Source organism: Corylus avellana, chromosome 7, assembly GCF_965113065.1.
Source record: "Corylus avellana chromosome 7, dhCorAvel1.hap1.2, whole genome shotgun sequence".
Classification (NCBI taxonomy): domain Eukaryota; kingdom Viridiplantae; phylum Streptophyta; class Magnoliopsida; order Fagales; family Betulaceae; genus Corylus; species Corylus avellana.
The window spans coordinates 15,392,320-15,419,925 of NC_142496.1; the positions used below are offsets into that span (position 1 = coordinate 15,392,320).

Below are 27,606 nucleotides of genomic sequence, written 5' to 3' on the forward strand. Positions count from 1 at the left end.
TTATCGGGCTACAAATTGGGAGATTGTTGTATCATTAATAGAAAAAATTTCTAGCGGCAAACCAGATTTATTTTCCTCATCTTTGTTTCTTTTTGTAGAAAAAACAGGCACTTTAGGAATTGTCAAAGCAGCAGTTTCACGTTTTAGCATTGAAGAAACCTCCAATATGGATGGCCTATCAGCTGCATTTTTCTGAACGCACAAAAGAGCTATTTGCAAGCATCGGATTAGTTTACATGATGAAAGTGTATCATCCTGAGATGGATCCATAGACTCCATGCCTTTGCATGATTTCCACAGCTCATATGCCTGAGAGAAATGAAACCATGATGTCAATTTTGCTGTTCATAAAACACAGAACTTAAAAAAAGGACAAAAGACAAAAGCATTATTAAACCAACTTACGTAGTCTAGGAGGTTTAAATTTTCATTTGCACCATAATAACATGCATTCTTCTTCCCACTTATGATGCGTAGGAGTAGAACTCCAAAGCTATAAACATCATATTTGATAGAGTATAAACCTCGTTTAACGTATTTAGGAGGGATGTAACCACAACATGCAACATTAATTATTGATTATACATATAACTATTAATTATTTGATTAGAATGCTTAAATTACTAAACATTCCAATGACCTCTAGTATAAATCGCTAGCATGAATTTGGGATAAATTTTCATAGATGAAGCCACGATGAAGGCTTGGAAGAGATTTTGAGCGGAAAAACGCATGGCGGCTACAGACTGAGATTCGTCAAAAAGAAAATGCCATAAAAGACGTTTACTAAAGACCACAGAAAAGTGACTCTGGGAAAATAAATATCCTACAACGTAGCAGCATATATGAGATATATAGGTCATTTTTTTTTTTTAATTTTGTATTTTTTTTTTAAGTTTTAATAGTATATATTACCATATACCGAATATGTTACAAAAGAATTTAATAAAACCCATATAAAAAAACAAATGATTTCCGTATTTTTTTAATTTTGTATTTTTTTTTTTTTAAGTTTTCCGTATGGTTTGTTCGAGCCCTTAACTCCCTCTTGATAGGGTTTGTGCATCCCTAACGACCTCTACTATAAATCCCATTCCCTAATGCGTACAATAGTATCATTTACCTTTCTTTTTAATTAAATATTTCATTCATGCCTTGAGCCTTAATTTCTTATTAAAGGGAAGTGTTAAAATATTAATTAAATAATAAGTGACAAATTAGAACATATGTTGGCACATAATTTTAATTTTAAGTGACGTACCACTATATATAACATAATAAGATGTAATGCATGAATGTCATATGAGAAAGACAGAGTTTTCGTCCAAACTGAAAAAAAAAAAAAAACAAGATATCTTTATTAATGACTTTTTATTCCAAATAACAGATCGATGGATCCGTTCAAATTGCAAAAACAACAGGCTAGCTAGGATACTGGCAGACAGTATCAAGGAAACAAAACAACACAACTGCAGATAATAAATTGGCCTTGCAATGCGTACACAAATACTGATGACTGGCCCTTATTGGATCTGGATAATATATAGAACTAGTATATATATATATAATAAAGTAGGTAATTAATTATAAATTACCTTGGTTTGAAAGAGTCCAGGCATTGTCGTCGTTGGCCACATGCCATGCAAAGTATCCAAGCAATCCCTTTTGCATGCCATATCTAGACTTATCAAAGATGCTATACTTAACATCATAGCCAATCCAATCCTTGTCGACATAGCAATAGTGTGTGACGTAGGAGGGATCGATCCCTTCTACGGCACCGATGTTTATTATAAGTCATAGGCCATTACGTTGATCCAGTCCAAGCTATCTAAGATAGCCTGAATGGGATAATTAACTGAAGGCGTATACTCAGAGGTGTAAAAGACAGCTGCTGTTAGAACTAGCTTGGCTTTGTCAGGGCTCTGAGCAGCCTCTTCCTCCACGGCAGCTTGCCACTCTATGAGGAGTGTAGCAAGGTTGGTCATCTGATCGGTCGCGTTGGGATATACACTGCCAGTTGAGGCTAAGGCCATCGTAGTCAAATTCCCTGGCTCCGTCAATGGAGGTGTTAAAATAAACTAGAGAATATAGGGATGAAACTGAATATTATATTTCAGTGTATATTGAACTGTATATAAAGAGGCCTATTTATAGTTGTATAAGGCAAGATAAACTGGGAAATACAATCATGAAATTAATGTACAATATTGCAGAATAATATATATATAGGAAAAATATATCAAATCAACAATTATGGTGAATATCAAAATATATTCAGAATATATTATATATTCTAACACCCCCCCCCCCCCCCCCCCCACACAAACTCAAGGTGGTAATGTAGATGCCAACTTGAGTTTGGAAATAAGATCACGAAACCATCCAGGTGGATTTGCTTTGGTGAACACATTGACCAACTGATTAGTGGAAGCAATAGGACAGAGACGGAGAGTCCCCTACAAAAGATGATGGCACACAAAATGACAGTCAATTTCAATGTGTTTAGTACGTTCATGAAATACATCATTATGCGCAATCTGAATCGCACTGTGATTGTCACAAAAGATTGGAGAACTGGAGGTCTGAGAAACACTCATATCATGTAGGAGCCAACGGAGCCAGAGGATCTCAGAAGTGGTGTCAACAAGAGCACGATACTCAGCTTTAGTGCTAGAGCGGGCAACAACAGATTGTTTCTTGCTACGCCAAGAGACGAGAGAATCACCAAGTAAGAAACAATAACCCGTGGTGGAACGACGATTAGTGGGATCACCTGCCCAATCAGCATCTGAATACACATGTAAGTCTGAGTGAGAAGAGAAATGCAAACCATAAAACAAAGTGCCCTTCACGCAGCGAAGGATGCGAAGAACAACCGCATAATGAATTGAGCGTGGCGCGGTCATAAACTGACTAACAAGATGGACTGCATAGGCAAGATCCTGTCCTATCATCGTAAGGTAGATGAGACTTCCAACTAACTGTTGATAGAGAGTGGCATCAGAAAGTAGCTCATCATTAATGGCATGAAGTTTGACATTTGTCTCTAGAGGGCTATCAACAATTTTGCAATCGGTAAGGCTAGCTCGTGAGAGGAGATCTGAAGCATATTTTGCTTGAGAGAGATAGTAACCATTTAGATCAGAAGACACTTCCAATCCAAGAAAGTAGCTGAGAAAACCTAAATCCTTCATCTCAAATTGTTAAAACTGTTGTAGCTTACAAATACCGATAGTATCATCTCCAATAATAATCATATCATCAACATATAGTAAGAGTAGAATGAGACCAGCATCAGATCGCTGGATAAAAAGAGCAGAGTCATAGGAGCTAGAAACAAACCCAATTTGCTCAATAGTGGAACTGAATTTGGCAAAACAAGCCCGTGGAGCCTGTTTAAGACCATACAATGCCCGGTGAAGTCGGCAAACCTTGTGTGGCGGATGATTGTACCCAGGCGGAGGCTGCATATAAACTTTTTCACTAAGATCACCATTGAGAAATGCGTTTTTCACATCCATTTGAAAAAGATCCCAACGACGCACAGAAGCCATAGCAAGGAGGGATCAAACAGAAGTAAGGCGAGCCACCGGTGCAAAAGTCTCCTCATAATCAATACCATACTCCTGATTGAACCCCTTTGCCACAAGACATGCCTTGTATCGCTCAATAGACCCATCATATTTTATCTTAATCTTGTATACCCACTTGCACCCTACCGCAGTTTTGCCTGGAGGTAAATCAACTAAGTTTCAAGTATGGGTTTTGGAAAGAGCATTAAGTTCTTGAGACATAGTATTTTGCCAAAGAGGGTTAGTATGAGCCTCACGGAAGGAGTAAGGTTCATATAGAGTAGCAAAAGCAGAATAACAGTGATAATCATGAAGATGGGAAGGAAGAGATGTTACCCGATTAGAACGACGAGGGACAGAGAGAGCTGGCTCAAGAGTAGATGGATCAACAGGCGGGGCAGAGTCATTGGCGTCGACCGTCTGGATGTCGTCCGGAGAGCTTGTCATCCCTGCATCAAGATCAGTAGTGTCGGGGAGCAAATCAAACGAGACATTAGTGAAGATAGGAGAAGAACTAGAGGGACTAGTAGGAAAAGACTCCATATCACTAAAGAACTTATGTTCCCAAAGGGTGACGTGCCGCGAGATGTGGAGTCGTTTGGAAATAGGATCATAACAACGATATCCTTTGTGTTCAATGCCATACCCAAGAAAACAACATAGGCGAAAACGAGGTTCTAATTTTGTTCGTTCATGGGGTAGAAGAAGCACGAAATAGATGCAACCAAAGATGCGGAGGGATTGGTAATCAGGAGGAGAACCATACAGGAGTTCATAGGGGGACCTATTTAATGTAGTGGGCGATGGGACCCTATTAATGGTATAAACAGCGGTAAGAGCGGCTTCTCCCCAAAAGTGTTCAGGGATAAAAGTAGATAGGAGCAAAGCCCTAACAGTGTCTAAGATGTGCCTGTGTTTACGTTCAGCACGACCATTTTCTTGAGAAGTATTTGGGCATGAGTGATAGGAAAGAGTGCCATTTTGTTTGAGGGTAGTAAGGAAGGTAGATTCACGATATTCCATGGCATTATCAGAACGAAAAAATTTTTATGTTTCGAGAAAATTGGCTTTGAACCATTCGTTGAAATTCAGAGTAAATTTTCAAAAGTTCAGACCAATTTTGTAAAAGATAAGCCATGTGTATTGAGAATAATCATCCACAAAAATTACAAAATAGCGGGATCCACCCATGGTGGGAATATGCGCAGGGCCCCATACATCAGAATGCACCAAATCAAAAGGAGCAGAAGAAACAGATGCACTATTATTGAAAAGTAAAGCACTTTGTTTCCAAGTTAACACGCAACACAATCAAATGACTTGGACTCAACAGACCCTAACTAACCACTGTATCTAAAGAACGAATACGAGAAATAGATGCATGTCCTAAATGAGAGTGCCATAAATTGAGGGTGGTAGAGGGAGACCGAGATGGAGTGGTAGCAGACACAGCAGGAGGAAGATGGAGTGATGAAAGCTCAAACAGACGTCCAATCTTACGGGTGGTCCCAATTAGTTGTCCCGTCTGTGGATCCTACACATCACAACCTCGGTTAGAAAAGTGCAGTTCTAAGCCAAGTTCACAAAGTTGACAAACAGATAAAAGATTTAACAAGAGATTAGGCACCAAGTATATATCAAACATAGATAGTTGATGAGTAGAAACAGACCCCACGTGACTAACATCAAGATGGGAACCATTAGCAATGTAAATGGTGGTAGGCCTAGGTAACACAGATTTTGCAGAAAGTATGGAAGAATTCGGTGTCATGTGATTACAACAAGCAGAATTAATATACCAAGAGGAATTACCTGGTGTGGTGAACATGGCGGTATTAAGATTGGACTTAGATAAAACCTGATGAATGAGAGCTTCGATTTCTGCAAGAGAAATGGTACTGGGTTGGGGTGCAACATCGGTATAAGACATATCTGATGTATCAGTATGAGTGACCGTAGTAGCCTTATGACTAGGAGCTCGATGATTCGCACGAGAAAGCCTTTTGCTGCATTCACTATACCTGTGGCCAAATTTCTGACAATAGTGGCATTGGATATTCCGATTGGATGAGGAAGACCCAATATGAATAGAATTAGGGGCATGCGTATTGCGGGATGGAGTGCCCATGACCATCTCATAGGTGTGTAACTTCATAGTGGAGAATCGGGTCTCTTCTGAAACGAGTTCACTAAGAGCACTTTCCAAGGATGGCAGTGGTGAGCGGTGAAGAAGAGAAGCTCGAGTATGCTCAAACTCATCTCGAATTGCCGCAAGAAACTCGACTAGGCGCATGCTATCGCTAAAAGCGATGTACTCAGAGGCATCAACCTTATCCCTCCACTTAGGCTCACATAGTGCTAATTGATTCCAAAGACAAGTCATTTGTGAATAAAAATCAGTAATACTCTAACCTGACTCCTAACGCATGTGATGAAGCTTGGTCACAATCTGAAACCACTGAGCAAGATCGGTAGTGCTGTAGCACTGAGCTAACATGTCCAAGACATCTTTGGCATTGTCAAGATTGCCAAATGTCATGCTAATGGAGACAACACAAGTGTTGGAGAACCAAGAGATAATCTTGTAATGGATACTTTTCCATGTGCGGAGGCGGGTAGAGAAAGCCGCAACAGGTTCCTCTTTTCTAGCAAGAGATTTAGGTTCTTCACCAGAAACATACTCTCAAAGACAATGTCCTTTGAGCCACCTACTCATATTTTGAGACCAAGCCGAGTAATTGGAGCCATCGAGAATAATAGGGATAGGTTGGGTAATATCTTCGATGCTTGGGAGAGTGGTAGTAGGTACGGCCATTTTTTTTTTTTTTTTGGAATATAATCTGGTGTGGTTGAGTGTAGGATAGGTTCTGTAAGCCTGGTGAGAGGATCAAATCTGGTGTGGCCGAGTGTATGATAGGGGATATGAGCTTGTTTTTAAGGGTTAGGATCTGGTGTGGCTGAGTGTATAATAAGGAATATAGGCTTGGTTAAAAGGGCTGAGATCTGGTGTGGCTGAGTTTATTACAAGTCTGTGAGCCCAAAAAAAAAGAAATAATCTAGTGTGGCCGATTGTAGTGTAAACAGGTGAGCTCAAAAGACAACTTACAAGGGTGGCGGCGCATGGTGGCTCCTTGATGCCCGTGCTTCAATTGGTTCAATAGATTGGCAGCCTCCGATCACGAATCCGAGATTCGTTTCTAAAAACGACTCAGGGGCGGCGCGTGGTGGCCAGAAATGGCGAGTGCGGCAGTTCAAAATTCCACAGAAAGTTGTGGCGGTGTGTGGCGGTGCGTGGGCTCTCCTAGTGGTGCGTACTTTCTACAGGGCAATAGATCGGCAGCCTCCGATCTGGATTCTGGCGTTACTTTTCTAGAAACTTGAGAGGCAAATTCTATTTTTATTATTATTGTTATTATTATATATATATATATAGTCTTTATACTGTTAACTATTGTCTCCTATTAATATTGATTTTCTCTCAGAAAATAGTTTTGAGAGGAGGAGGGAGCAGATCTGCTCCCTCCTCCTCCCTCATTCCCCTTCTACTCCACGCTCCTACCCTACCTTTTTTTTTTTTTTTTTGGTATGTTTGTAGGTATTCTCTGACCAAATCAGCAACTTTGACCTCTCTGCTATGTGTCCGTCCACCTTCCACCGTGTTGTGTCATTCACCTCCCCCGGCCGCTGCTGCTGCTTGCTGGTTGTTTGTTTGTATTTTTTATTTTGAATAAAAGGTTTTTTCTCTTTAGATCTGCCCTCATAAGTGATGATGAATAATTAGGTGTGAGGGGTTATCCCTCACGGCCGGATTAAATTAATTTTTTTAAGAAATTTGGCTACTCATGTCTTAGATTTAATATGCTCGGAGCAGATCTGCTTTTTAACTATATTTGTACATGGATTAGCGGAAGATTGAAGTCATAAATAGCACCTGATTATAATAATTTTTGTTTGTATCTATGACTTTGTAACCTCATGGCATGTGACTATGATTTTTGTAGAGGTTTATGCTTTGTGCTGTAAGGGATTTTTGCTTTGCTATGTAAGAGCTTTATGCTCGTAATCTTTAATCAATAAAATCCTCATATTTCCGTTAAAATATATATATATATATTCCTTTTCTCTCAAACACCGAGACAAGGTCGAAAATTTTTTCTCTCTTCATTGCTTTCATGTGGCACCATTAGTGTCCATATTTGCACAACATTAATTGACAATCAGAGGATTACTCCTTTGTCCTCCATAAATTTTATATTTAATTAATTTGGATAATCCATCACTTTCAAATATATATATATATATATATATATATATATATATATATATATATTTCCTCTTTCTTAAGCGTAATTTTATGAAGTGTACGTATATTAGGCATAAAAAGAGGTTCATATTAATTTATTGACGGTTTCAAGTTTCAAGTACTGAAATGGATTTTAATTAAGAAATAAACAAGAAATGTGATCGAATAATGGCATTTTATTATAACAAAAAAAAAAAAAAAAAAAACAGATGGAGCGTACATCCGATCAGATTACAGAAAGAAACAGTACAAATTAATTACCGCCAATGCCAAACAGTATGCATGGAGGCCAGGAAACAAAACAACACAACTGATAATTCGCCTTACAACGCGCGTACAAAAGTACTGACTGATGATTGACCTTATTAATTTGTGGACAACATAGATATGTGATGATTGGCCTCATTTGTTCCATGCTTGGGAAGCTGTGAAAATATATTAAGAGTAAAAATTAGGTTTGAAAGAGTAGAAATCCAAAGAGAAGTTTATATATATATATATATATATATATATGGAAGACTAGAAATCGAAAGAGAAATATGATTATAGTAATAAAATAATTACCTTGGTTTGAAAGAGCCCAGTCAGTGTCGTCGCCGCCCACATGCCATGCAAAGTAACCAAGCAATTCCATTTGCTTGGCATATATAACCTTATCAAAGATGCTATCCTTACCATCATAACCAATCCACGTCGTCCCAACATGGCCATACTGCGTGACATAGGAGTAATTGATCACTTCTTCGCCACCGTTGTCTTTTATAAAATCGTGGATTTGGGAATAAGGTATGGGGTCACTTACTTCAGTCGCAGGTCCATTAGCATCTGAGGATATTTTTTGGTCATCAGCATTTTTCAGAAGCCAACTGCGGCCATAAAATGAAAGGCCGAGGACTAATTTGTTGGCCGGCACGCCTGCATCAATCCAAGCACGGATGCCGGCATCCACGTTAATAGTTAGTTCAGAGCCCGTTGGATAGTGCAATGGAGCAGGCGGCGCAGTAGAATTGGGTGAGGAATCAGGGAGAGGGGTATACAAGTCATAGGCCATTATGTTGATCCAGTCCAAGCTATCTGAGATAGCCTGAATGGGATAAGTAACGGACGTCAACGTATACTGTGGGGAGTAATAGACGGCTGCGGTTAGAAGCAGCTTGGCTTCGCCAGGGCGATCATGAGCGTCTTTGTCCACGGCAGCTCGCAACTCTTTGAGGAGTGTGGCAAGGTTGGTCATCTGATCGGTCGTGTTGGGATACTGCCAGTGGAGGCTAAGGCCATCGTAGTCAAATTCCCTGGCTACATCAATGGAGGAATGTATGAATGTTTTAAGGTAATCAGAATCGCTAGCGATTGTGTCAAAAATGGAAGGATCAGTGTCTCCACTGATGGATAAAATGGCTTTAATATCAGAGTTGTTCTTCACGGTTTTGGCGAAGGTTCGAAGCTGATTGGTTGGAAAGCTGAGTTGGTAGGTGTCATTGACACCAGCAAAGGCAGCAAAAAGATGGGTGAAAAGGCTGAAATCAATGTTCTCCGGCTGCAACTCACCGTTCCAGTACCAGTATCCGGCATTCACATCAGTGCTGCTAGTCATCTTGATCTTGATGATCTTGATGAATGATTATGATTGGTAATTAAGTAGGTATTTGAGAGAGAAGAAGAAATTGGCTCGCTCAAGTGATTTTTCTCCATTGCACCTTCATGCTATTTATACTAATATTTTTATGCATGCATGTGCATGTGCATGTGGGCTATTATTATTAATTTGGATTCCATCAAGTTTTGCTGATCAAGATGATTAATTATAATACTCCAACCACGTGCATATACAGCCAAAACGTGGTTCCGTAAGTTATGAATTTCGACCTCTGACACACACACAAAATAATAATAATAATAATAATAATAATAATAAATAAATAAAAATAATACAAATTCAAATTAATTTGGCTTATTGTATGAGTGGTACTAAGTCAGCTAGCTAGTATCCTTAAAGGTAGCTCAATCGGTTGTGGATCACGCCTAATGAAACGGAGGTTACTAGTTCGAATCCCTCATCCTTCTTCTCTTGTGTGGATATGTCAAAAAAAAAGTCAGCTAGCTAGCCCACTAACACTTCCATTAACAACGATTCAATACATGAAGACTCTAATATATATGTCTCCCGTTAATTATAGGGATTCAATATGTGAAGGCTCCACGGGGAGGCATGTAACGCTATCGAAATTTAATTAAACTAATTATTAAAATAGACACACCTCCAAAGACCTATTTACCATATAAAGAAACCTAAAGGGATCATCGATTAATTTGTAGCACATGTATGCACCATAATTAATAAACAAAAATAATCACCTTAATTAATGGAGAGTTACAAGCTGAATTTCACACACCAACTAACTAGAAGTTATGTGGGAAAGACTTACCTAAATACCTACCAAAGTACAAGAAATAGCAGAATACGGAAGTAATACAATGATATGATCAGCCACAATTTAAACCTCAATACAACTCTGAAAGTAATTACAACAAAACCTTGCTAATAAAATAAAATAAAAATTAAATTAAATTAAATAAAGAAAAAACCATAAAATTACCACAATCTGGAAAAGAACTCACCATCCTATCCTATGTATATTTGGTTCGAGCCCCGGCCTAACGACCTCTGCTATAACTCGGGTGCCCTAATGCGTACAATAGCGGCAATCATTCACCTCTCGCTTTTCAATTAAATATTTTATTCATATCTTGAACCTTACTTATTAAGGGAAATTCTTAAAATATTACTTAAATTTTAAGTGACGTACCACTATCAAAACCTGAAGAAAAACAAAATATTCATGATAATATGATCCATATTGATTTGAAGTGAAATGAATTTTTTGAAATCTGTTTTCTTTCTACATTTATTTAGGAATCCAGCTAATTAACTAGATTATTTAAATTTTTTAAAAAAGACTTAATTACCAATATTGACTTCATATATATATATATATAATACTCCATCCAATCACATGCACTGATGGCATATACATGCAGCCAAATATATATATTGAATATTGACACGTTCTTGATTATTTTGGATAACATCAACTTATTTGGGCTGGCTGATCAAGAATCAAGATGTGTACGTTATTGTGTCTTCTTTTGGTTAGATCCAAATATCATAAAAAGTCCCAGCTTGGATAAGTTCCATTGAATATGGATAGATCGACCGGCCAATTAATAAGCAGGGAGACAAAAAAATACAATAAAATTAGATATAAAATATATACTCAATGATGAAATTGGTGGGCCTAACTCATCTCATAAAACCGATTTAATAAGAGAGGGTTGTTCATTCCTTATAAACATGCCCAAGATCTTGTCCACAAGCAATGTGAAATTATTTCTTAACATCCTCCTTCACGTGCAGGCCAATATTTTTTCTGGTCCTTGTCACTGGGTAAGTAGTGTAGGCCCCATTCGTCCTGTGTTAGGTTTTGATACCATGATGAAATTTGTGGGCCTAACTCTTCTCATAAAGCCGGTTCAATAAGAGAAGATTGCCCATTTCTTATAAACATGCCCAAGATCTTGTCCACAAGCAATGTGAGATTATTCCTTAACACCCAACTACTGATAAACCTAATTAAAGAAAAAAAAAAAAAAAAAAAAAAAAAAAACTAATCTTAATCTTAATTGATAACTAACTATCCTTATTAAATAAATTTCTATTTTAAAACATATTCTATTCCCCCCTTGACTCTGTCCATAACATTGTTTCATGGACCGTAATTTATTTTGCTGCATATATTTAAAGGTATACGTACATGGTCTCACGACATTTAAAATTTAAAATTAAGTGGCACGATGTTTAAATGAAATGGAAATGATCTATTTCGTTGTCCATATTTTATTTTATAAATTTAAAATTTGAAATCAATCATGTATATCAGATTGGTACACAAATTAATAATAATCACTTATTTTGAGTCGGCAAATTTAGCAATATGCATGCACAGAAGGCAAGCCTATCCATATATGTCTACATGCTTGTGAAGAACAAAACTAATTGAAAACCGCTTAACAGGTAAATATCACACAATATGAGGAACTAATAGATATTTATCAATAATCAAACAATCACAAAATTAAGTAAAATGAAACACAAGGATTTTGGTGATGAAGAAAAAACCTTTTATAAAATGTTCTAAAAGTAAAATGTCTCTGGGGTAGCCAAACCCACTATCAAAAGATTTTCAGATATTACAGATATTAGGAACACTTACAAACCGACGTCAAACCTTGACTCTGTAAGATTGATAAGCCTCCAACTTTTCTCCTCGCTCACAATCTTCTTTAACGTGATTCTCTTTTATCGGACCCTTCCGATAGACTTCTCAATGAAGCTCACAATCAAACTAACAATAATCCTCTAAGAGGAACAACTAGGCTCACAACAATTATTCTCTCTAAGCACAGTCTCTCACGAACTCTCTGGTGAAAATTCGTACCTCTCTCTTTCGATTGAGATGTATTTATAATATCCCCTTAAACCCTCGACACACAACAAAGTTTACATTCAATTAAAACTGTAACATGTACAGGGCGTCTGGACGAGGAGAAGGCCTATCCGGATACCAATTGAAAAACGCTTAACAGATTTAAATCACAGTTTATGCGGAATTAATACTATGAAGCAATAAGCAATTAGTCTCCAAAATAATCAAAACAATAAATCATTCAGACACAGATTTTGGTGACGAAGAGGAAACCTTTTAGAAATCGATCTAAAAGTAAAACCTCTCTGAGGCAACCAAACTCAGGAAATAACTATGAAAAGATGTTCGAAGATTACAGACGCGGGAAAAACTTACAATCCTTTGCAAGTCCTTGGCTCTGAAGATTGACAAGCCTCCAACTTGTCTCCTCGCTCACAACTAGTATAAGGTGCATGTACGAGATTATTCCCACGGAGATTGTTGATTTTGCTTAGAATTTATTAAAATATCAACTTTGGCACGAAATTGATACTATGAAAAAGGAATAAAGATAAATGAGAAGGTAGGGCTTTGATATCTACCACTAATCATACTTAATAATATAGCAATATGTCAATGTTCCAATCATATTATGAATATTTAAAGTTTGGCAACCTAAGGGCATGGGTGTATACTCCTTAAGTTATAGATTTTCCTATGCGACAAATTAGGCATGGGTGTATACCCTAACTCTTTTCTTTCTTAAAAGATATAGCATGGATGTATACTAAGTTGTTCTTTAAGAAAGCATAAATCTATGGAAATCGACAAACACATGGAGCCTATGGTATTGGTGTATACTCCCAATTTTTCATGTTGATTAACCCAAGAACTCGTGAGGAGATTTTTTTGTCACTCTATTAAGCCCATGACTCAATCACCCAGATTGACTTAAATAACTAATCCGTACCACATGCATATAATGACTAATCACACACATATGAGGAATTCGATAAAATAGGAATTAATCAAGTTAAGTATCACAATATGATTATCACAAAAGCGCCAATATTGAAATATTAAAGAAACATAATTAGGGCTTCAATCTAGCCCTACTAAAGTAATTAGCTACACATAATTAAAATAAAGGGAAAAGAAAAAATCGAAAACTGCTCCTAGAAGTAGCCTCCAAATTCCCCTCTCCAAAGTTGTGTGGAATTGTCCCCCTAATTTGTGAGGCTTAAAGATAAATTTATAGGCTTATAAAAATCCTAGTAAACCTAGCAAAATCATAGGGTTTAGTCCTAGTCCAACTAAGACTTGGAAAACCCTAATTTGGAAGGAAAAGGGAGTCCTGGCCACATCTGTATTTCTTCTAGCGCACGAGTACTCTAGATCGCAAGCGTGGTGCACTCGATCGCACTCCCGCAATCGATCGTCTATGTGATGCGCTCGAGTGCATATGCGCTCAAGCTTCTACCTTGTGCGTACCCCTTGGCTTTAGCGCTCGATCGCTGGTCTAGTGTGCTCGATCGCTCCATCCAAAGGTCCAATACTTTTAGCTTTTTCCCAAATTTGCTCTTTAAGCCCCATACTTCAACAAATGCTTTATTTTCTTCCAAAAGCCTACGAAAACACAGAAAACATATAAAAGAAATAAAATAGCACAAACTAACAAAACTAAGATCTTAACAAATATAAATTAAGGGCTAAAATATGAATATTTTGGCACTTAACACACCTCAAACTTACATATTGCTAGTCCCTTAAAAATACGAAACTAAAAACTAAATGGAAAACAAAAAGATAAATCCATCTTTTGTGGGATGTACGATTGCATTTAGCACATTCAACTGTCAGTCAAAACCATGATTTTCATTCATTGGCAATTTTAAAAAGACAAACCACATCTTCATAATGAATTGGAAGTTTAAAGTTTAATTACTCACAAAAGACAAGCTAAGTCATCACAAGTTCGAGACAATGTAAAGTGAACTAGCACATAAATATGAACCTTCCAATAACTTCCAATGTGTAAAGTCTCAATATCTCAAAGTTCAAAGAAATCCCCATCAGAATGAATAACTATGGCATAACTTCTTTTTTTTTTTTTTTTTTTTCAAGGTTGTGCAATGTTTAATTCCCTTAAGCTTTCTAATTGACCCATGTAGCTAGTATTAGGCCAATGACTCCCCAGATGGTTTTAGGACATTAGGTGTAAAAACACCCTTAAGGACTTATTAACTTGAGTCAAAAAGGGTACGAAACCAAACTAGCTATGACATTAATCAAATCAAAATTTTCACCTTTTGACGTGAACACTCAATGCTTAATGAGGTAAGAGGTCCAGTTACTTAGTAAAAAGCTTATCGGTGATCTTTTTTTTTTTTTTTAATTTTTTTTTTTATGCCAAAGTATCCATCTAACAAGTCTCCTAGCTTACTCAAGACATTAAAACATACACAACAAGTTCACATGTTATACCCCACAAATTATGTGCTCATGTGCTTGTGTCAGATCAGATCGAACATGTAAATTCTCAATTGTCCAAAGTAAATAACCAAACTTAAAAACTCAATTATCAGATCATGTGTTCAAAATTATAAGCTTACCAATGAAGATCAAATCACAATTTTTTCAGATCAACAAAAATTTTAAGACAAACATGAACATGCATTTTTTTTTTAATATATTATATATTTTCAAACCAACAACAAAAACAAAAAACCTGGGACAAAGTATGTGTAAATGTATCTCCCCTACCCTTAAACTTAAATTATACATTGTCCCCAATATGTGTATAACATAGAAAGATCTTACCCGGAAGATGGATGAAACTGTTTGGAATACCATCGCTCATAGCACACCCCCAAACTTGAATGCAAACCCACTTGTTTCTGAAAAACAAAACACTAAAATAACAACGGAAAGCAAAACCAAAAAAAAAAAAAAAACAAACAAACAAAGAAAAAAAAAAAAGAGGATATGCTATGACGTGCCTCCCATAAGCGCTAAGTTTAATGTCTTTAGCTAGACTCTTGTCCCCTTTTAAACTTGAAGCACTAGTCTTTTCTTCTCTTGCACCAAATAGAATGACTTCTTCCTATTGTAGGGTGATTCCAATTGTCTATATATCAAGGTAGACCATTCTGAGTCTTCTCAAACATTTTCTCATCCGTAAAGGAATCGTGAACTAGAATAAAATAAGAAGAATACTCAGGGAACTTTTCTATCTTGATGTTCTCAATTTGCTCATCACATAACTCCAACAGACTTCTCTCTTTGACTTTTGGTAATTTAGGAATAGGAGCTGATGTTGAAGAAGTCTCAGTGCTTTCTTCTTTTTCCCGATGTGGCTCTTGTGGAATTTCAGTTTGCTCCCCCTTCATCTCTTCCACTTGATTTTCAATCGCTTCTTCACTCCTTAAAGTGGTAATTGATTACTCATGATAGTAAGTGCACTCTTCCTCCGTGTATTGTCCATTAGGATTGATCATCGACTGACTTTGGTACTCTTCTTCTTCTTCTTTGAGGATATCGACTTTTTGTTTGAGGTGGGCCTCCATCCTTTCAAATGATCGCTTACTTTCCTCCGCTTGGCTAAGGAAAGTTGACATCACTTCTTCTAAGGCAAACCTCTTCGGGGGAGGTAGTTCTTCTTGGTATTATTGTTGTGGCGACCAATAGATGAGATAACACTCCTCTTCTTGAGCTTTTATTTTGGTGTCGATGGGTTGTAGCAGTTGATTATTGGCCTTACTGTGGTTAAGAAAAGCTGACATCGTTTCTTCTAAAGCTGACATTGCTTCTTCTAAGTTAGAACTCTTCGGACGAGGTGGTTCTTCTTGGTATTGTTGAGGCCAATTGACGGGAGATAGCTGAGAGGAATATGAATGATCATAGAACTGCGGATATAATTGATGGTGCAGTTCATGAAATTGTGGAGAATGATTTCTATGAGCTTGAGCTTGCCACGAGAGATTAGACTGTTGGCACCATGACAGATTATAAGAATCAAAATAGATGTTATTCCCCGGTCTAGAGAATGATGTGTTCATATGCCCATAAGAATAGTTAGAAAATTGTCTTGTTGAAGGACAATCCCTAACTTGGTGATAAGGGTTATGGCAATATGAACATGGTTCATGGGGTGTTGGAATGTTTCCCCACATGTATGAAAATAAAAGTAAAATAATAATAATAATAATAATAATAATAATAATAATAAAAAGACGTTAAAATCAAAAGGAAAATAAAAACAGATTTAAAAATAAAAACTTACGAAGATGCAGACTCGAACGACCTTGCATGAAAAGAAATAAATCAAATATGTAATTAACACAGTTTTAGTTCTGCTGTCCGGATGTACGATCTATAGAACTGTGAGGTGCGCTCGATCGCCCTGGAATGGGCGCTCGAGCGCACCTCAGAAGAACAAAACAAAAACTTTAAAACTAGATATTAAAACAAAAATAAAGTTAACTAAGAAAAATAATTCTAAACAAAATTAAACAATCCCCGGCAACAGTGCGAAAAAATTGTTGTGCCAAATACTACCTAAATTAATAGATAATAATTGATACGTTTTACTCGTAAGTGCACAATATCAAAATAATAGTATGGGGTGCAAGTACGAGATTGTTCCCACGGAGATTGTTGATTTTATTTAGAATTTATTACAATATCAACTTTGTCACGAAATTGATACTATAAAAAAGGAATAAAGATAAATGAGAAGGTAGAGCTTTGATATCCACCATTAATCAAGTTCAATAATATAACAATATGCAAATGTTCCAATCATATTATGAATACTTAATGTTTCCCAACTGAAAGGCATGTATATATACTCCTTAAACTATAGATTTTCCCAAGCAACGAATTGGGCATCGGTGTATACTCTAACTCTTTTCTTTCTTAAATGATTTAGCATGGATGTATACTAAGTTGTTTTTTAAGAAAGCGTAAATCTATGGAAATCGACAAACACATGGAGCCTGGGGCATGGGTGTATACTCCCGATTTTTCATGTTGAATAACCCAAGAACCCGTGAAGAGATTCTTTTGTCACTCTATTAAGTCCAGGACTCAATCATCCAAATTGGCATAAATAACTAATCCATACCACATGCATATAATGGCCAATCACACACATATGAGGAATTCGATAAAACATTAATTAATCAAGTTAAGCATCACAATATGATTATCATAAAGGTGCCAATATTAAAATATTAAATAAACTTAATTAGGGGTTCAATCTAGCCTTATTAAAGTAATTAGTTACATATAATTAAAATAAAGGGAAAAGAAAGAACCAAAAACCACTCCTAGAAGTAGCCTCCAAATTTCCCTCTTCAAAGTTGTGTGGAATTGTGCCCCTAAATTGTGAGGCTTAGAGGTCCATTTGTAGGCTTACAAAAATTCTAGAAACCCTAGTAAGGGTGCGTTTGGGAGTGCGTTTTTTTTAAAATAATCTACGATTTTAAACTAATTCGCAACTTTAGGGTGTTTGGGATTGAGAATTTAAAAACGCAAATTTTAAAATCGCAAAAAAATCTGCGATTTCCATAAGTTGATTAGAGGGTGCTTATTTGAAAAAATGCGAATTTAAAACAAAATCACGACTTCTATTAAATAGATATTTGGCACAATAGTTACCTTTTTCAGAACGGGAATAAAAAAAATACCAAGAATACCCACCTAAAATATATTTAAAACCCTTCTTTTCTCTTTTTTTTTTTCATCCTTATTGGTAATTTGGTCATGAAACCGCAATTATATGCTAATGTTATCCAAACACTCCATTGATAAAAAAGTACTTTTTAGTATGTTTTACCAAACGCCTGTACGATTTTAAAAAGTAGCGATTTTAAAAACGCAATTTTTTAAATCGTACTTATTGAAATCGCACTACCAAACGGGCCCTAAACCTAGCAAAATCATAGGGTTTTGTCCTAGTCCAACTAGGACTTTGAAAACACTAACTTTGAAGGAAAAGGAAGTCCTGGCCACATCTGTATTTCTTCTCGCACACGAGTGCGCTTGATCGCAGGCGTGGTGCGCTTGATCGTACTCTTGCGATCAATCGTCTATGTGATGCGCTCAAGCGCATATGCGCTTGAGCTTCTTCTTCTGTGCGCGAACGCAGACCTTGCGCTTACCCCTTGGCTTTGGGCGCTCGATCGCTGATCTAGTGCGTTCAATCGCACTATTCGAAGATCTAATGCTTCTAGCTTTTTCCCAAATTTGCTCTTTAAGCCCCATACTTCCTTAAATGCTTTTTTTCTTTTTTCTTTTTTCATCCAAAAGCCTACAAAAACACAGAAAACACATAAAAAAAATAAAATAGTACAAACTAACAAAACTAAGTGGTTAAGAAATATAAATTAAGGGCTAAAATATGAATTTGCACTTAACACTTCTCAATTGAAGCTCACAATCAAACTAACAAGATCCTCTACGAGGAACTACTTGGCTCACAACAATTCTTCTATCTAAGCACAGCCTCTCACGAATAGGCCTATCCAGACGGAGCTAGGGCAAAGTTTGGAAAACCATCGGACACTTGGCACTTTTTTAGCGGCGCGTCCGGACAGAGTGCAGATGAGATTGCAAAGAAAGCTCTCAGGTTTTCTTGTTTTTCTATCTTGTCCGGACGGCTTGCAGAAGAAGGCGCAGATAAGGCTCTTAGGAAAAATTGATTTCTTCAAGCGTCCGGATGGCCTTGCTTCCGGTCTGGATGGTACTTGCATGGATGATAAATCTTGGCACTTTTGATCACAATTTTGCTTACCGAATTAAGCCAACAAAAACTTACAAACTCCCCCTTTGGCAATTCGGTGACAAAATCAATGGGTCGAGTCAACCCATCATCTCCCCAATTTTTACTCCCCCTGTTTGTCACAAATTGACAAAAGGTATCCTGTTTCCTGAAGCACTCAACAAAATTCACCAAAACATATGTGGAACAGGAAAAACATAAACACAACTCATGATCACATATAGGAAAATGCATGAAGATAATGCAAGATCAAGAAGAACAGAAACTCCCGCTCAAAGTATGACTAAATAACAACAAGAAATTTTACTGAAAAAGGTTTCTCCCCCTCAAAAGTCAAGTAAACACACAAGATGCATAAATCAAACTCATATTTTCAAGCAATGAATACCCCAAAATATCTCAAACTAATTAAAATATACATGAGACTTGAAAAGACAAGAACACATTTCGTTTAACCCAAGCAAAGAAAAATGTTCCATTCAACCCATGCTTGTGTGTCGTGTGTGTAAGCCATCCATTGAGTAAAATTAACAACTTACAAGATGAGGAGAAAGTTTCACCACAAAAAGGTTTTGACAAGTATATCAAATCAAAATTCAAACCTTATCATACTAGGGCCCAGTCACTCTCATCCAATACATCTCCCTTTTGAAAAAATAACACAATTTTGACACAGCGAAATAAATTCCATTGAAAATATGATCTTTTGATTTTTGTTTCACTATTTTATTTCTTTCTTTTTGAGAAAGTTTTATTAAACATTTGGTGCTTACCACAAAAATAGAAATATAGGAAGTTTTAAGCCCTAGGTTCAACTAGCGTATGGTCAATTTGAAAGATACAACTAGCTAGTCAAAAACCTCATATAGTTACCTAACCTCACATATAAAGTTAAGAAATAAACTCAGAGCAAGCTTAGAAGTGCACAAAGGTTTAAGCATAGTCAAACATGCCACACAAGCTTAGGCATTAGATAACCACAAAAATTAGTCCATTAAAACAATTTTACAACTCATACATATTAAAAACATTCTAAGACACAAGGAATTAAATCCATGGAAGAAGCATGAGAAAATAATGGACTTATCAAGGTGTATAAGACAAAAGAAAGAAGAAGGTAACCAAAACAAAATATTTTTGTCTTTCTGAATTTTTAACAAAAAAAAAAAAAAAAAAAAAAAAATGCACCAAAAAAAATAAAACACCAAACAAAAAAAATGCGAAAAGAAAAATAGCATGCTCTAGGATATACAAATATGTGCAAGGCAACCCACCCTAGGCATGTTATTGACTCACCTAATATAAAGTGAGTTCACTACCACTCCCCCTCAAAGGGTGAATAGTTTCATTCTTCCTAACCCACACTTGAGTGATCTTAGGTCTAGGTTTATGGCCTTTTTTGAACTCATCTACCCTAGATAGTACTCATTTCATCATCATGACCAAACCCCCACAATCTTTCCTAGAAAATGAATTTTTTATTTTTATGCACATGAGGTTTCAAATTAAAACAGTTGGGTCGAATGTGACCAACTTTTCCACAGTAATGACATGTAGGGACAAACGTTTGAGAAGATAATTTCCTAGGAGGATGCATGGGGCTCAACCAAAATTTTCTTACCATTCTTACCTTGTAGAGTCTCGACAGCTGCTTGATGTCCATTAACAAAAACACCTTTTGCTATCATAGGTTTAACAAACGCAGTATTTGAAGTAGAAGCAAGACTAGAAGACATATAAGCAGTTTTATCAAATCCTAAACAAGATTTGTCGCTAGAACGCTTCTGAACATGCAACATTTTACTAAGCTTTTCACTAGATAAATTACTCTAAGTGATTTCTAGATTCAACCAGATCATTTTGAAGGGATTTATTCTTAGCAATTAACACATAGTTTTCAGATTTAAGAGAATTGCAAACAGCATGTGAATCGCTCAAGGATTTCAACAAATTATCCTTTTCAAGCTCAAGATTCTTAACATCTTTAACAATTTTCAAATTTGTATTTCTAAGCATAGAAAATTTTTCCATTAAATTTTCAAATGAGTTTTGAAGATCACTAACCCTATTTGATTCATTATCAGACACAGATTGAACATCTAATTGTTTAGAATCATCATAATCAAAGGACGCAACAAATGCTACATAATTAGGAGATTCATCTAGGACTTCCTCATCAGTGTTATTCAAGGTAATATTGAAGGCTTTTTGAACTTTTGGCTTATTACTCTTGAGGTTAACACAATCCTTCCGAACATGACCATAGCCAGAACATTCATAACATTTTGGACTGCGTGGGTATCTTTTATTTCTATCCTAAGTACTCACTTTTTGTTTTCCAAATCTCTTGGAAATTTTATGTTCATTCCTATAATATTTTCTAGCTATCAAGGCAAGTTCCTCATCATCTGGTGATTCCTCATCAGATAACTCATTAGAGTTCTTTGTAAGAGTTCTAAGGGCAAGATCCTTATTTTTCCTAGGTTGAGGCAAAGAAAACTCATAAGTCTGAAAGGCACCTACTAACTCTTCTATCCTCATGGTTTCAAGGTCAATACATGACTCAATAGCAGTTACCTTCATTATTAATCACTCAGGGAGTGATCTCATGACCTTTCTAATAAGATTGGTGTTAGAAACTTTCTTTCCTAGATTTATCATGGAATTTCTAATTTCACTAAGTTTGCCAAAAAACTCATTGAATGTCTCATCCTCAAACATTTTAATATCCTCAAACTCAGAAACAAACATTTGAAGTTTTGAAGCTTAGCAAGATTAGTTCCTTCATAAGTAGTTTCTAGGATCTCCCATGCATCTTTGGCACTATGACAATTTGAAATTCTAGAGAACTCAGTTTGTAAAATTGCCAAGCATAGGGCATTCATAGCTTTGTCATTCGCCATACGAGTTTTTCAATATTAGACCATTCGGCTGTCGGCTTTTCTGGAGCTTTAAATTCAGATTCAATGACAATCCAAACGTCCATAGATTTTAGGAAAAATCTCATACGAGACTTCCAATAGCCATAATTTGATCCGTTAAAATTAGGCACAGTGTTAAGGGTTTAAGACATTTTAAGCACGAAACAAAGATCACACTCGGGAAATTAATCCTTCACGGAGTGAAACTGCTCTTATACCAATTGAAAAACACTTAACAAGTAAATATCACACAATATGCAGAATTAATAGATATTAATCAATAATCAAATAATCACAAAATAAGTAAAATCAAACACAAGGATTTTGGGGACGAAGATGAAACCTTTTAGAAAATGCTGTAAAAGTAATACCTCTCTTGGGCAGCCAAACCGAGGAAATCAATATCAAAAGTTGTTCAGAGATTACAGATACTAGGAACACTTACAAACCGCAAGATCTTGACTCTGTAAGATCAACAAGCCTCCAACTTGTCTCCTTGCTCACAATCTTCTTCAACGTGATTCTGTTTTATTGGACCCTTCCGATAAACTTCTCAATGAAGCTCACAATCAAACTAACAATAATCCTCTAAGAGGAACAACTAGGCTCACAGTAATTCTTCTCTCTAAACACAGCCTCTCACTAACTCTCTGGTAAAAATTCGTACCTCTCTCTTTCTATTGAGATGTATTTATAATAGCCCCTTAAACCCTAGACACATAACACAATTTATATTCAATTAAAACTGTAACAGGTAAAGGGCGTCTGGAAGAGGAGAAGGCCCATCCAGATGAAGCTAGTTTACACGGCACAAAACTAAATCTTAGTCATGGCTGTCCGGACGTGGAGAAGGCCCATCAGGACGGAACTAGGGCAAAGCTCGAAAAACCATCATAAACTTGGAACTTATGGAGCGGCGCGTCTGAACGGGATGTAGATGAGATTGCAGACGAAGCTCTCGGGTTTTCTTTTTTTCCTATCTTGTCCAGACGACTTGCAGACGAAGGTGCAAACAAGGCTCTCAGGAAAAATTAATTTCTTCGAGCATCCGGACGGCCTTACTTCCAGTCTGGACGGTACTTGCATGGATGATGAATCTTGGCACTTTTGGTCACCATTTTGCTTATCGAATTAAGCCAACAAAAACTTCCACTAATAGGTCAAGAAAGTAACCTTAGCCATTGGTTATAACCTGGCATAATTCTAGTAAAATATATTTATCAAAGTTACCTTAACCTTAGAGATTGGTTACTGAATGTGACTTTGTGAGATCACAATTTTAATAAATGTGACTTTGTGAGAGAAAATCGAAAACTGAGCAAAGGGATCAGGTCAAATTTCGCATATTGAAGAAATGAGCTTTTTTTTTTTTTTTTTTCTCTCTCTTAATTAAAAGGGTGGGAGAAGGCGATCAATTGTGGATCTCTACCTGTGTGTTACAATCAAACTACCTACTGGGAATTGCTTAGGATTTTTTTTTCTTAATTAAAATGGCAGGAGGGGGTGATCAACCGTGGATATCTACTGGTGTGTTACAATCAAACTACCTGCTAGGAATTGCTTTGGAGGGGCTGAAAGGGCTGCAACCGCAGGCGCTCCCTGAAGGAAAATTGAGCTGTAGTCTGACTAAAACTTACCAAGACATCAGTGGATTTCCAATGCGGCTAATACTAATCAAGCTTGTGTAAGTTATTCCTTATTGCGAAGATTTAAACCCACGCCAGGTAGTACATGTCTGGACCTCGTGGATATTTCTTTGAGACCATTGAACCACCGCCACAGGTGGTGAGTGGAAGGGAGCTTAATTACTTTGAACAAAGCTAACCCTTAAAATAAATGGTTAACTACAATTGACATGGTATTGAATTAGTCATAATAATTTACATGTGGGTATGGCACATTGGAAGAAATTTTGGAAGTTATCACTTCTGCTCAATTGGGAATTCTTGATAAACCAAAACGAACTAACATATATATATTAAATGTGAGAGGCATATGTTATTAAAATATATATATTAAATGTGAGAGGCATATGTTATTTTTAATATGATTGATATATAGAGTCTTTCTACCGTTAACACTTGTCTCCTATTAATATTCCTTCTCTCAAACACCAAGACACAAGGTCCATAAATTTTCTCTCTTCATTGCTTTTATGGATGTGGCACCATTACTGATATAGGCAGGGAAATGGGTAGAACTTATCCCTACGGACTTCATTAACGAGGATGTCAATTCGATGAAGAATTCTCTCCAACCTGGGGAGGATGATATAGACTGGAAAGTTAAGGATTCCATAAAAAAGAAAGTGGTGTACGTTATTATTATTATTATTATTATTTATTTTTAACTAGTTATTGTCTCTTCATTTGGTTAGATCCAAACATCATAAAAAGTCTCAGTTTGGATAAGTTCAATTGAACGAGGATTGATCAATCGGCCAATTAATAAGCAGGGAGACTGAAAATACAATCAAATCATATACAAAATATATACTCAGCTACCGATAAACCTAGCTAATATGAAAATTAAACTAATCTTAATCCTAATTGATAACTAACTATCCTTATTGAAAAGAATTCTATTTTAAAACATAATCTAATCCACTCTTGATTCCATCCATAACATTGTTTCATGGATAGTAATTTATTTTGTTGCATCTAATGGTATTGGTACATGGTCTCACGTCATTTAAAATTTGAACTTACATTGCACCATATTCAATTGAAATGGAAATGATCTATTTCATCGTCCAGATTTTATTTTATAAATCTAAAATTTAAGATCAATCATGTATGTCAGATTGATACACAAATGAATAATAATTAATCATTGATTTTGAGTCGGCAAAATTAGCAATATGCATGAACACAAGGTGAGCCAATCCATATTTGTCTACATGCTTGTGAAGAACAAAACTAATAGGTCAAGAAATTAACCTTAGCAATTGGTTATAACCCGCGCAACATAATTATACTAAAATATATTTATCAAAGTTACCTTAACCATCACAATTTTACTAAATGTGACTTTGTGAGAGAAAACCGAGAATTGAGCAAAGGGATCATTTCAAATTTTGCACATGGAATAGAAGGGAGCCTTTTTTTTAATCTAATTAAAAGGGTAGGAGGGGCGCCAACAATGACAACTCTACCTAGGCATTACAATGGTATAACCTACCTACTGAGAATTGATCAAGAGGGGCCTAGACAACAGAAATCGCAGAAGCTTCCTCAAGAACAATTGACCTATAGTCTGATTCAGCCTTACCAACATCAACAGATTTTCAAGGCGGCTAATACTAATCAAGCTTATGTGAGTAATTCTCCATTGCGAAGATTTAACCCCACGCCTAACCAGTACATGCCTGGACCTCATGGAGATTTCCTTGAGGCCATTGAACCACTGCCACTAAAAGGCGGACCCACGTTGTAAGGTGGGGGGACCCTGGCAACCCCTAATATTTTTTAACTTCTATTCAAGGTAGTTTTACATGAAGTCCTAGCAGCTTTTTTTGTTTGGGAACCCCAAAGTTTTGTCTTGGCCACCCGAAACCTTTTGTCCGGTAGTATGGTCTACCCGAAATATTACCCTTTCTCAGCAGGGTTGGCACTATCTCGAGTGACCTGTAATACAACACCGGTGCTCCGGATATTGTACGCTACCGTACATAACATTAGTGGCACGATTGAGTTCGACCTCAGGTGGCCCACACCACTAATGATGTATGTCCTGTATTGACCACCTATTAGGGAATAGCTGCAAAATATGCTTGTTTGAAATATATATATATATATATATATATATATATATATATATATATATATAATAGACGTGGAATGCAGGAAAAGTAACAACAAGCATCCGCATGAGTTTGAACTCACTCGGGTCATAAGGCTTCTCCATAAAATCTCCTTCAGGCTACATAACCTCAAATACTGAGAAAAGACCTATCATTAGTTATAAATTCAACTAAAACGAACCTAAAACATGAAAACAGAAGCTATTGGATGACTGGCCAAAGTGGCATTCCCTGGAAGCTACAAACTACCAACTAAGCTAACTATGAAAAGCATTTAAATAGCATAACGACTATGTAATAAGCTAGGCTTACAAGATTACCTCTTTGACGCAAAACCTCCAAGAAATCACTCATTCTCTTCCTAGAACTCTCACAACTCACAAAATCACTCAAGCAGGGTTTCTAGAGGGCAACAAAGGCTGAATGAAGCTTAAGGGTCGAATGGGGAGGGGTATTTATAGGGTAGGAAGGCCTGTGAATAGTACGCGGATGTCCGATATTGTAGAGACGATATCCGCGTACTATTCACCCAGTGGACCAAAGGCTACATCGTACGTATGGGCATTGACCAACGGTCAACGAAAAAGTAGAGGACGTCCGTTACTATTGAGGCGTACGTCTGGTGCTATTTGCAAAGTACGGCGTACTATTGGCAGAGGACGTCCGGTAGTCCCCATGCGTACGTCCGCGTGGTCCCCCAGATGTACTATTTGTAGAGGACGTTCGGTACTATTGAGAGAGAATGTCCAGTCAAAAAGTCTAAAATTTTCAAAATGCCATTCGAGCTGTTCCTAGTGACACAAAGTCCAAATTAACCCTCTAACTAAGCTACATAAGCTTAGTTAATTATTTGGGTCACTAAATGCATGGGTATGTATGAAGAGTGTTGTGAAAAGTCACCAAAAAGCTCGTCTGAAGTGCGTACAGACAAGTAATGGTCTGAAGTCCCACTAGGAAGCTTGTCTGCTAGTGTGTACCGAAGAGGGGAAGTGTGAAATCCCACCAAGAAGCTCGTCCAATAGTGTTTACGGACTAGAAGTTCTAAGAAGACCCACCGAGAAGCTCATCCATAGTGGATACAAATGAGGTATATTTTAGGAGACCCATAAAGAAGCTCGTCTACTGTCTACAACCTCATTTGCTAGATCTTATGTACGGACGCGATGCTCAAAGAAATTGATGAAACTGTATCATAATTGGATCCATAAACTCCATGCCATTGCCTGATTGGAGGAACGTAACCACTGCATGCAATATTAATTATTGATTAGAATGCTTAAATTACTAACGTTCAATCTTTAAATTACTTACTATGCGCGCACCAACTATTTGGTTTGTATTTGCTTCACTTTTAACCATACCAAAGTAAGATATCTTAGGTTTCATTTCGTTGTAAGTAAAATGTTGCTAGATTTGAGGTCTCGGTGAATTATTGTCAATGGTGAGTATTCTTGGATATATATATATATATAAGTCCTTGAGTAATCCCTTCCATGATATTAACTCGATTTCTCCAATCCAAAAGAAATCGTCTAGCAAGATCGGTATCAATGAGATTATGACGAGAAACTTGTCAATTGTGGATTGCATACTGCTAACAATTATGTGTTCCAAAATATGACGCTTCAATTAAGTTCAACTAGTTTTTCTTTTAAAGCTTAAGGTAATTTTCAAACCCAATTTTGGCTGATGCCTTCTGCACTAAGAAATTGTAAAATGTAGGCAGAAAAGATTCCAACCAAAGAAGTGGAAGTCCAT

The 27,606-nt window shown here is 36.7% G+C and overlaps 2 pseudogenes; both read right to left on the reverse strand.

The window, feature by feature from the left end:
- LOC148584528 (receptor-like serine/threonine-protein kinase SD1-6) lies at positions 1-27,606 on the reverse strand (annotated as a pseudogene).
- Positions 8,281-9,472, reverse strand: LOC148584529 (class V chitinase pseudogene; annotated as a pseudogene).